Source organism: Mixophyes fleayi, chromosome 1, assembly GCF_038048845.1.
Source record: "Mixophyes fleayi isolate aMixFle1 chromosome 1, aMixFle1.hap1, whole genome shotgun sequence".
NCBI lineage: Eukaryota > Metazoa > Chordata > Amphibia > Anura > Limnodynastidae > Mixophyes > Mixophyes fleayi.
In genome coordinates, this window is record NC_134402.1 from 358850558 (window position 1) to 358860902 (window position 10345).

Sequence of the window (10345 nt, forward strand, 5' to 3'; positions counted from 1 at the left end):
TCATTCATCTGTTTGGGTTTTTTTTGTCAAGCATATGCCTGTCCACAAGAGCATTTCAGCACATAAACCAGAGATCTAAAAAGATGTAATATATTGTTTGATTTTTAAAACCTTTACAACATTGATGCACTGAATTACAATGAAACGTTCCCTTTTTCGGATCTGTCAAAAATGTCTGCCTCATTCTTTCACAACTGAAATTTGCCCACACCAAGGAATCGCCCATGGTACATCCCTTTCTGTATGAGAATGCAGGAAAGATAAACAATTGGGGAAACTTGATTGTGATTATTTCCCTAACTGCTTAAGGCTATCTACACACAGGTGTTAACATTTTTTTTTAATGGATATTAAAATGCAAGTAAAAATGCTTATAAACGCAAATGCGGCCGATAAGAACTACGTGGCCCATCTTGTCTGTAGCTTTTTATTCCTTAAAATATTAGATCCTGAGTTTGTTTAGGATAGCCTTATATCTATACCAAGCATGTTTAAATTTGCCTAACATATAAGCTTCTCCAACTCTGGTAGAAGGCTATGAATACCTGAAGCCTCTCTACCACCTTTTTGGTACAGTAATTCTTCCTCAAGTTCCCCTAATCCTGCCCTCCCTTAGTTTTATTGCATGGCCTTTTGTTCCAAAACTTTTTTCCCTATACATATATATATATATATATATATATATATATATATATATATATAATATCAAGTATATCAATCCATATCCCTCCTCTCTGCACCAAGCTATAAAGGAACATATTGAGGTCTGTTAATCTTTCCTAAAAAATGTTGTGATGTGTGTATCTCTCTGCATTTCAGTAGACGGTTTCTAGAGAGGGACACTACCATGTTCCAAATGTTAATCAAGCCATCCATATCATACACTCTATCAAACAACTTGTCAATAAGTTGATTTGCTTTGCAGTTAAATTACTCTTATCTAATGTAAGAAGCTGATTATTGCACTCCACTACCTTATTATACAGATTTGTAGAAAAGTACTCTCCACCTTTGTCTAATTTAATATTCATAAAATCAGATTTAGTCTTACTTGGTAGTAAATTCTATACTGGGGTGTATAGAATCTATTTTGATGGACATTTCTTCATACCTATCCATAGACTCCCTTCCAAACTAAAAAGCGGTTTTCCACAACACATTTTGTATAAGCTATATTTAGGAGAGCTAGTGATTACCTATGTGGTTACATTTATTGACTTGCAGTAACTGTCTAATAGTTACAGAAAGCTGACCCTTCCAAGTGTTATTTATTCTCTTATTTTATCTATTTGTCCCCTATGTAATGGACTTAAAAGGATATTTATTCCAATCTGCTACAAGAAGCAAGCCCTATCTCTCCCGAGGGGAAAAATAAAACATTGGTAAACTAAAAAAGTTATTCCCAACAAAACGGACGCACCTGTCGTGGAAATTCGCTCATCTGTACTTTGGTTACATAATAAGAGAGTCTGTTCTATTAACCCTTAAACACCACAAACCAAAATATCAGCTAGTTCATGCAGGTGGTAGTGGAGGTCAATTTATGAAGTAGTTACCAATACCAAAAGTTACTTCTCAAACTGGTCTTCTGATAAGCCCCACAGTCCATGTTTTCAAACCTCTTAATAAAAAAGTGAAATAATTACCAGCACATATAGACCTGGAAAACAAGTTGGTTGGGGGGGAGCAGAGGTGCCTGAGGGCAGGTTGAAAGCTATAGCTCCATGAGCCTGATTCAGCAAGGCACACATTCTGAGCGCCACCCGTGATTAGTATTATATGCATGTACTTAGGCTTTTCTGTACTCCCGAATTCATCAAGGCACAGATCTTACAATACCTGTGCTTTTGAAATCAGGGGGCCTGTCTGCTGTGCTATACTAAACAAGATGCTGCAGGATACGTCTAATACCTATGTGAATCATAAATTCGCAAAAGAATATACAGGAAATTGTTTTTAATTAAAGTCACCTGTTATTTACATAGGCGTTAATTTATTTTTCTTATTAAAAAAGGTTTTTTTTAAAATATATTTTTCTATGAAATACATTTATCAGAATGTTATTAATGCCTACTAAGCATAAAATAAATGTTTACAATTGCTCATGATTGTAAACACATGTTATAGCATGCATAGAAGACTGGCAACATTACTGATCAGTACTAAGACTAACCCTGGAGCAAGAGATACAGCAGAAAAACAAGTAGCTTTGCGATAGCCAGATCGTGTGACAAACCTGCTGCTTCTGAGCATGCGCAGTGATTTTATGTACAATATGCTCAAAATTGTATCTCTGAAAACCTATTGCATATAGTTTATATACTTTCAAATTATTTTGCGTGTGTGACATGTCCTCAATGTTATTTTCAATGTATTTTCACAGGGGAGGGCTGGTAAATTTTTGCCCAGGGGACAAGACTTGACTCAAAAGCCTATTTTATAGGGAAAAAGTGCAGGTGGCCCAATGACCCAGCCCAAGGTAGCCCACTATGAGACCAGCCAGGGGGCAAATGGCCCCCTGCCCCGCCTGCCTCTGCTCTGCTCTAAGGTCACTTGTAGACAAAAGGTTAAGTATAGGGAAAGATTATAAGGAAGTGTAGTATTTAAAAACGCAATGAAACAGATTGCTATGCATAAGTTGGGTTCGGGCAAAAAAAGGGTACAGTTGAAACACAAAGCGTATTTGTTAATACTATCTCGATTTCCTCACAAGAAATTCTGCCAGATGAAGGCAAAATACATTTAAATAATAGAAATATAGAGTAGACGCCTCTACAGTGACCAAGGGCTGAGCTAGTAACCTCCTCCAACAAAGACAGTGATAATACAGCGTCTGTGCAGACTACATGCGCAGCGCAGGGAGAACACTCCCTCCCGGTATCACACTGTACTGCTTCCACTTCAGCAGCACAAACCGGCTCACGTGTTCTGTGCATTACACACCCCTAGCTCAGGTATCCTTCCGACTTCCCGTAAATAGTTCCTAGCGTGTCCCCTCCCCTTTACCTATAGCTACCCCCCACAGACTATTTGACCCTCACATTTGGTAACTGGAGACGTGACTTGTTTTTACGGTTGGATTATGTTGCAGATCGAGGCGCGAAGATCGTAGATACGGTGTTGGCGGATATAGTAACGGCAGCTGGCTATATTCTTCCGCGGGCCTGTTCTCCTCAGACTGTTTTGGTCTTGCTTGCCTGTGGCAACCGTGGAGACTTCACCCGCTCTGATCTCTCCCACCCGGCGCGGCCTCCAGCCACACTCTCCGGCGTCACGCCGCTGCTAGGCCCGCGCTCTCATCGCTGTGCTTTTTTTTTTTTTTTTTTTTTTATTGAACACGTTTCTGGCTGATTTTTTTTTTTAATCCAAAGGAGAAACCGTTGGTTTTCTTTTTATTCGGTTCGTCAGCTGCTGTGAATCCCGGTTGTTTATGGGATCGTCATGTCCATGAAGCAGACCGGTAATAACAGGAAGCCCGGCGGGGCCAGTGTGCCGGCGCCCGGAGGAGGAGGAGGCGGCAGACAGAACATGGGCAGGTGGGTGATGTCTCCTGGAAGCCATGTTATTAAAGGGCGTTGCGGGTGTGGGAGGAGGGGAGCCAGAGGGACTAGGCCGCGGGGCTGTCCCGGCCTCACCTACAGGGCTGCAGCTGTCTCCGGCCCAGCGGGAGGCCTGGTGTGCAGCGCCCTCCATTACATGTCGCATCCGGCCTGGGCCAGCCGACGGGACCTTCCCGTGTGCACGGCTGGCCTGGCGGCAGGGCACAGTACATGATGTCTGCCGCATATGGGGGAATATGGGACCTGCTAGCTCCATCCACATTGCAGGCAGTGTCATTTAATGGCCGGAGTGACGCAGGGGATCACCGGGCCGACTGTCCCTATTAATGGTGACATTTCCCTAGGGCAGGGGTGATGGTGTCAATACCAGGTCTTATATCACGTACTTGTATTTGTTACAAGGTTGGTGAAGCTGTGTGGTGGGGGAACCGGGGCCCTGTGGGGTCATTGGTGGTAGAGGGCTAATAACAGCTGTGGGGATCGGATTGCTGCCGACTGTCATTGCATGTGGTGTAATGCCTCCATGTGTTGTGTAGGACAGATGCTAGTGGCGGAGCAGGGGTTAATCCGCAGTGCTCTCCAATGGCAGACAGGGCGTTTATGCCGGCTGCGCATTTTATGTTTGTGTGTTGCTTCCTGAAATCCTCCCATCTCCCCCATAACCTCCCCTCTCACTCCGTGTTTTCCCCTGCAGGGGCACAGTCAGGGGATAAAATCAGCCATTGATGGGCTGCTTGTGATGCAGGCAAGGCATGTTGTCATGTGGCTGCTGAGTGCTGGACACAGCAAGGGCATGTCTCCTTGCTACAGCACACCCCGGGCTCAGTGACCTCTTTGGTGTTTGAGTGCACAGAAACCATTTCCCAGGAATGTTACCAGACCCTGTAATGCCGCAGCGCTCACCGGCTCCCTGCTGTACCCTGCATAGAAGTACACCCGTGTGTATCGGTGATCAATTGACATTTTTATCGTGCTGCTGCATTGGTTAGTGGTCCTTGTCTTGCGGTCTTTATTTTTTGATAATTATTTGGCATGGACGGTTTACTACACAGGAATAAGGCTGAATGTAGTCTGGGGGGATCAAGGGTGCTTTGAGGCGTTTGTGAGAGTGGCAAGTAGTATACCAAATCTATCGCATATATACACGTTAATCTAAAGTCCAGAATTTAATTTTCATTGTCCTAGTGTCTTTATTGTCATTATTTTAACATTGTTATTTCATTTAAATATTCATAACTATTTCAATTTCACTTTTTTTTTTATTAAAATGTAGTCTTGTCAGAATTGCAGTAGCTAAACTTCTTGCACAATTCTATGAGCAGCCTGTTCATATGATGATTTATGGAGCTAATCAACTTTTCAATATCCTTTTTGTTTTAATGCTTAGCCCTGCTTTGAGTTTTCCTCCTCCTTCCCCTTGGTTGACTTGTTATATTTACTATTGCAATATTTGTGAATACCAGGGATATTCAAGAGTTGAACATGTTTGTTTTGATTAATGTAAATAATAGTGGTAAATCTGGGAATATGCTTCTCCATACTGGAATCAGCTGTTGCAAGTAAAGAGAATTCACAATTTTATGTACACTACATCAGCAAACAAGGAGGGTTTGTGGTGTCTTTATTTCATTGGTGTATCTGTTTCTAGTAATATCGTCATCCAAAAGTAAGCATTAATGAAGGTTACAAATTTTTAATTTGAAAATCTGCTTTCTAAATTGACCCCAGTATTTGCTCGTTACTTGCAAAAAACCCAACTTGTCTACGTCCAAAAAAACATGGTTCCTCTCCCAATCGCTAGTGAGTGGTGCAAATATTTTACATTCCGATACCTGATGTCCAGTGTGTAAGGGCCTTACAGTACAAAATGTAAATGTTAAGCTTTTGATAATTTCATTTTCTATGTTGCAATCACTATTTTAACTGACACACAGACTTGGATATGAGGTACATGTTTTTTTGTGTGGTGTTTTTTTTTTTTTGTTTTTTTTTAATGTATTTTATTTTGGTCTCTTTGGCTCTTGCCAATATTGCCTTCTAAAGTTGTGGCTAAATTGGTGATTGGTCACCATTTGTTGCTGTGCTTGGTCTTATTCACGCTTTCCTACATGACACTCTTTTGTGCGTTTTTTTATTTTATGTTAAACTTTTTTATGTAGTAAAGGAAGTTGGGCCCATAAACACTTCACTATGCATATAATCTAACTTTGCGTTTGCTTGGATTTGATTTTCAATGGGTTTCAATTTGTAACATACTGATGGAACAGAGACTATAATGAACAGAAGTCATTTTTTTACAGAAATGGTATTTTATCTGGTACTGTCTACCAAGACAGGTGTGGGGCACTCAAGCTGTTAAATAATTAATAAACGCATGGTCTTGCAGCAGACCCCACCCTCCCCTACCCTTTAACCCCCCCCCCCCCCAAAAAAAAAAGCATTGCAAAGGGAAGGCTAGATTAACTTTTTTCCTCTCTGACATGACTTTTTCTGTGACTATCACTGTAAGTGGAAAAATACTGTACATAGTACAAACACTTCATAGTAATTCTGTGTGCCCAGTAAGTGACATTAGTGCTCTCATTAACAGGCAGTGCATTGCAATCTTATATAGATAAGTTTTACTGCAACTGTTGGATGTACAGCGTAGAAAATTCTGTTTTATTTTTTTTTTTTTTTTCATTGCAGACTGAAGGAAAATAAGCTGAACTTGCTTATTGACATTGTTTGTTAATATCTCTTGCTGTAAAGCGTTTTTCACTAAACAATTTGAGCTAATATTGCCGTGTGTATATGGCATTAAAATGGCCAAGATGCTGAATAGTGATTCTTTAATATGGATAGGTTCTTTACAGGGTATGTTTGTAAATGTGGTAAGGAGATATTCTCTGTTAACACAGTCAGAAGATGACCAGAATAACAGGCGACAATGACATTGGAATTGAATGGGAATGGCACTGATTTATTTAAAAAAAAACAAAAACCCTAAAAATCTTTAGTTTTTGGTATGTAATGCACACACATAAGTGGGCAAATTCTCAAAAAATTAAATAAGGAAAATGACACCTTTCTCAGATGGAGCAGATGCATCTTGTACGAACTGAATGTATGCTAGCAGCTGAGACCAGAAAGCAACCTGAATAAGACACACAGTAGTACATAAATGTATGGACCCATGGTGACCAGCAGCCACTTAGACCGATGAAACATTTATAATCCTTCCTAATTATAAAAATGATAGGATAGATTTTGGCCTGCTCAGCTCTGTCATGGGAAGAGAGCTGATGTGTTCTGAGCTTGGTCAGAGGGTGGGTTAGGTTCAGGGGGGCTATTGTATATGAGCCAATTGTCCCAAATTTGAGAGAATTTGTGGGTTTTCTGTAAGTATGCTGACATTTTTTTCTATAATTGCCAAACACCAGATTTTATTGAGGACTAGCTGTCTGGAAGGCTGATCTGGATTCTTCCAGTGTTTTGCGACTAGCCGTCTTGCTGTGTTAAATATCTGGACAGACGGCTTCTCTGGGTATTTATCCAAGATGTCTATGGGAGAACCCAGGAGAAAGGACCATGGGCATTTTGTAACTTGAACCGTAGTGACCTCGCTGATGAGAGCGGCTATATCATCCCAGAAAGAAGTGATTTTTGGAAAAGTCCACCAGATGTGGAGAAAGTTCCCTTGTTCCACACAGCCCCTCCAGCATAAGTCAGAAGTGGACCCATGGATCCTTTTCCGCCAAGTAGTAACCAGGTAGCAACAGTAGTAGACTTTATATGCACTTTCCTTAACGAGGAAGGAAATGGAGGTCTTAGAGACCCTTTCTCTAATTGTTGCCCAAGTGTCCTCATCTGACGGACTGCCCAAATCGGCCTTCCATCGTAGTTCATGAATGGGGATGTTGGATTGCTTGTAGGATATAAGCAGTTTATATAGGTGGAAATGATGCCCAGTTGCAGAGGTGAATTTACACACAGGGATTTCAGGGGAGCTAAGGGTCTTGTAATAGGGAGGGAGTCCACAGTGTTTTACTTGAAGATAAGCAAATGGGCTAACACTTGGGAAGTCAAACTTCTCTTGTAGCAATAACATTGATCAGTGTGCAAAATGTCACCCACCAACATGATGCCTTAAATCGAGAGAGGCATTGCCCCAGGATAAAGGTCGGGACAATGTCCCAGAGAGGCGTTATGGATAGGTATTGGACGTAGTCACAAAGTGAAGCTTACAGTAGTCCCATATCTGACAGGTGAAGAGTGCTACCGGATGTGATCTCAATGATTGCCTATCGCCCACTGGGATCCCCAAAACTAATCCCAAAAACAGAACGTGGCAGCAGCAGGACTCCAGGGCAATCGACAGAGGACCCATATATTTTGTAAACTAGGTCACAGCCTGGCTCAGATGGGCGGTATAATACAGGCGGATGTCTGGAAAGACCCTGCCGCCTTTAACAGTCGCTCTAGGCAGAGTAGAGAAGCTGGTGCATGGGGGCTTATGCTGCCAAACAAATTGAGAGAACTGCCAATGTAATTGAATGAAGGTAGACCTGGATACTTGCATCGGGAGCGTCTGAAAGAGGTACAGCAGATGGGGATATTCATCTTGAGGGCAACTATCTTACCCAACTAGGAGATGATTAGTCTTTTCCCCTTGAACAGATCTGCCTTAATTGTTTAAATAATAGCAGGGAAGTCTTCTGCGTATAAGGAATCGTACTGCGAGGTAATGGAGATTCCTAAGTATTTTATTTTGGATTGCCACAACGAAAATTTAAAATTGTTTTTGAGGAGAACTTGGGTCTGGTGGGATACGTGAAGTGTAAGAGCTTCAGTCTTGCAGAGATTAATCTTATAGCCTGATTTGGATTCCATAAGCAGTAAGGGTGGCAAGCAGATTCGGGAGCGATGTGTGGGGGAAGTCAAAGTGAGCAGAATATCATCTGCGCTAAGTTTGTATTCTTTGGAACAGATAGCAATGCTTATAACATCTGGTGGTAAATGTATCAAGCTGAGAGTTTTGCAACGGGTTTGAAAAGTGGATATGTTGCCTATAGAAACCAATCAGATTCTAGCTGTCATTTTGTAGAATGTACTAAATGAATGATAATTAGAATCTGATTGGTTTTTCAAACCTGCCGAAAAAATCTCAGCTTGATGCATTTACCCCCTGGACAGAAACAAATTTTGGACAGTCAAGGGCTCAATCCTTGGGCAAAGACAACTAGGGGCTGTCCTGATGAGTGCTGTTGGTAATTAAAGTGACTAAGATAATAGTACTGATTTTTTTTTTGAGGTTGTGTGTGTGATTATATATATATATATATATATATATATATATATATATATATATATATATATATATATATATATATATATATATATATATATATAATCACCATCTGCCTAAAGCAAATGTTAAATGTTAAATTTAATTGACAAAAAATAAATGCTATATTATTCCTGCCAAAAATACGTCTGAGGAATGAAAATGTTTGAGTTAATGGTCTCTTTAAATTATATTTATCTTTGTAATTTATTATACAAGCCCCTCTTCCCTTAGTTTTCACATCTGTATTTATTTTGCTTGGCTTATATGTCGCTGTTTTATGTATGCTATGTTTTTCACCACTGATGTGTCAGGGTGTCTGAGTCATCTTAGCAATGGTTAATATAGTAAACTTACGTATGAAACGCCTAACTACTTTACATATACCTGTGGTCTCCTTGTACTGATCACTGAGGCCAATCCTCCAATGAACACCATTTAAATCTATTTCCTAACCAATAAATCCTCCATGCATGACTACACTTTACCCTCCCCTTTACTCAGCAGAATGTCACAAATAAGATGTTTTTGGTTGTTGATCTTGCAACTCTGCAACTCCCCCTGCAAGTGTATGGGTAGAACTGCTCACCTGTTTAAGGCAACAATTATGTGTGAATGACAGAAGTTGACTAAATAGGAACATTCAACTTCAAGGGTTTGCTCATGCCTGCTCTAGTATTGTGCAAAATTGACTTGACACTCAGAATCATTGTTTCTAGGGTCACCAATTGTTTGGAACGTGTCTTGTATTTAGTTATTTTCTTTACTGCTGGTAAATGCATGTGGTATATGTCTACAATGTCTTTATTACTAGTAAGATGTTTGACTTTTTTGTGTTTACTAGCATAAAGTCAGTGGGTGCTACAGTGTGGATTGACCACTCCAAGCTCTGACTGCATGTACAGAGCACAAAAATAGAACAGACATTGGGATCATTGTGCACCCCACTGCTTACATTATAATGCAGAAATATCCATCACATAGAGAATGCTGAGTGGTTTGCAAGTGGAGGTGATGTTCTGCTATTGGGATCAATAATGTGTGCTCTCAGACTTCCTTTAAACCACACAGCAAATGCTAGATGTGAAGGAGCTGTTGCAGTTTAAAATGGAAATGTAAGCACTTCATAAAATGTAACCATTTCTAAATGGCTCCCTGCTCTTTTTAGCGCATAGAAAAAATGCTCTTTCCATCTTCAGGATTAAACAAGCAATTCAGCCTGCTGGCTCTTGATATGTGCAGTTGACCACTACATCGCATGCTACTGGTACTAAACATGCATTAGTTAATCTCTCCTCTTAAGTTGATGGGCAACCTGATGCTTCAAGGACCGCATTTGTATGGACTGCTCAAAAGAGCCCCACACAACCCTTAATCTGAGTAATTAGTATGATGCATTTAATCAATGAAAACACCGCACATCCCCTGTAGAACCCCATAAGGCATTGTGTACTCAGCA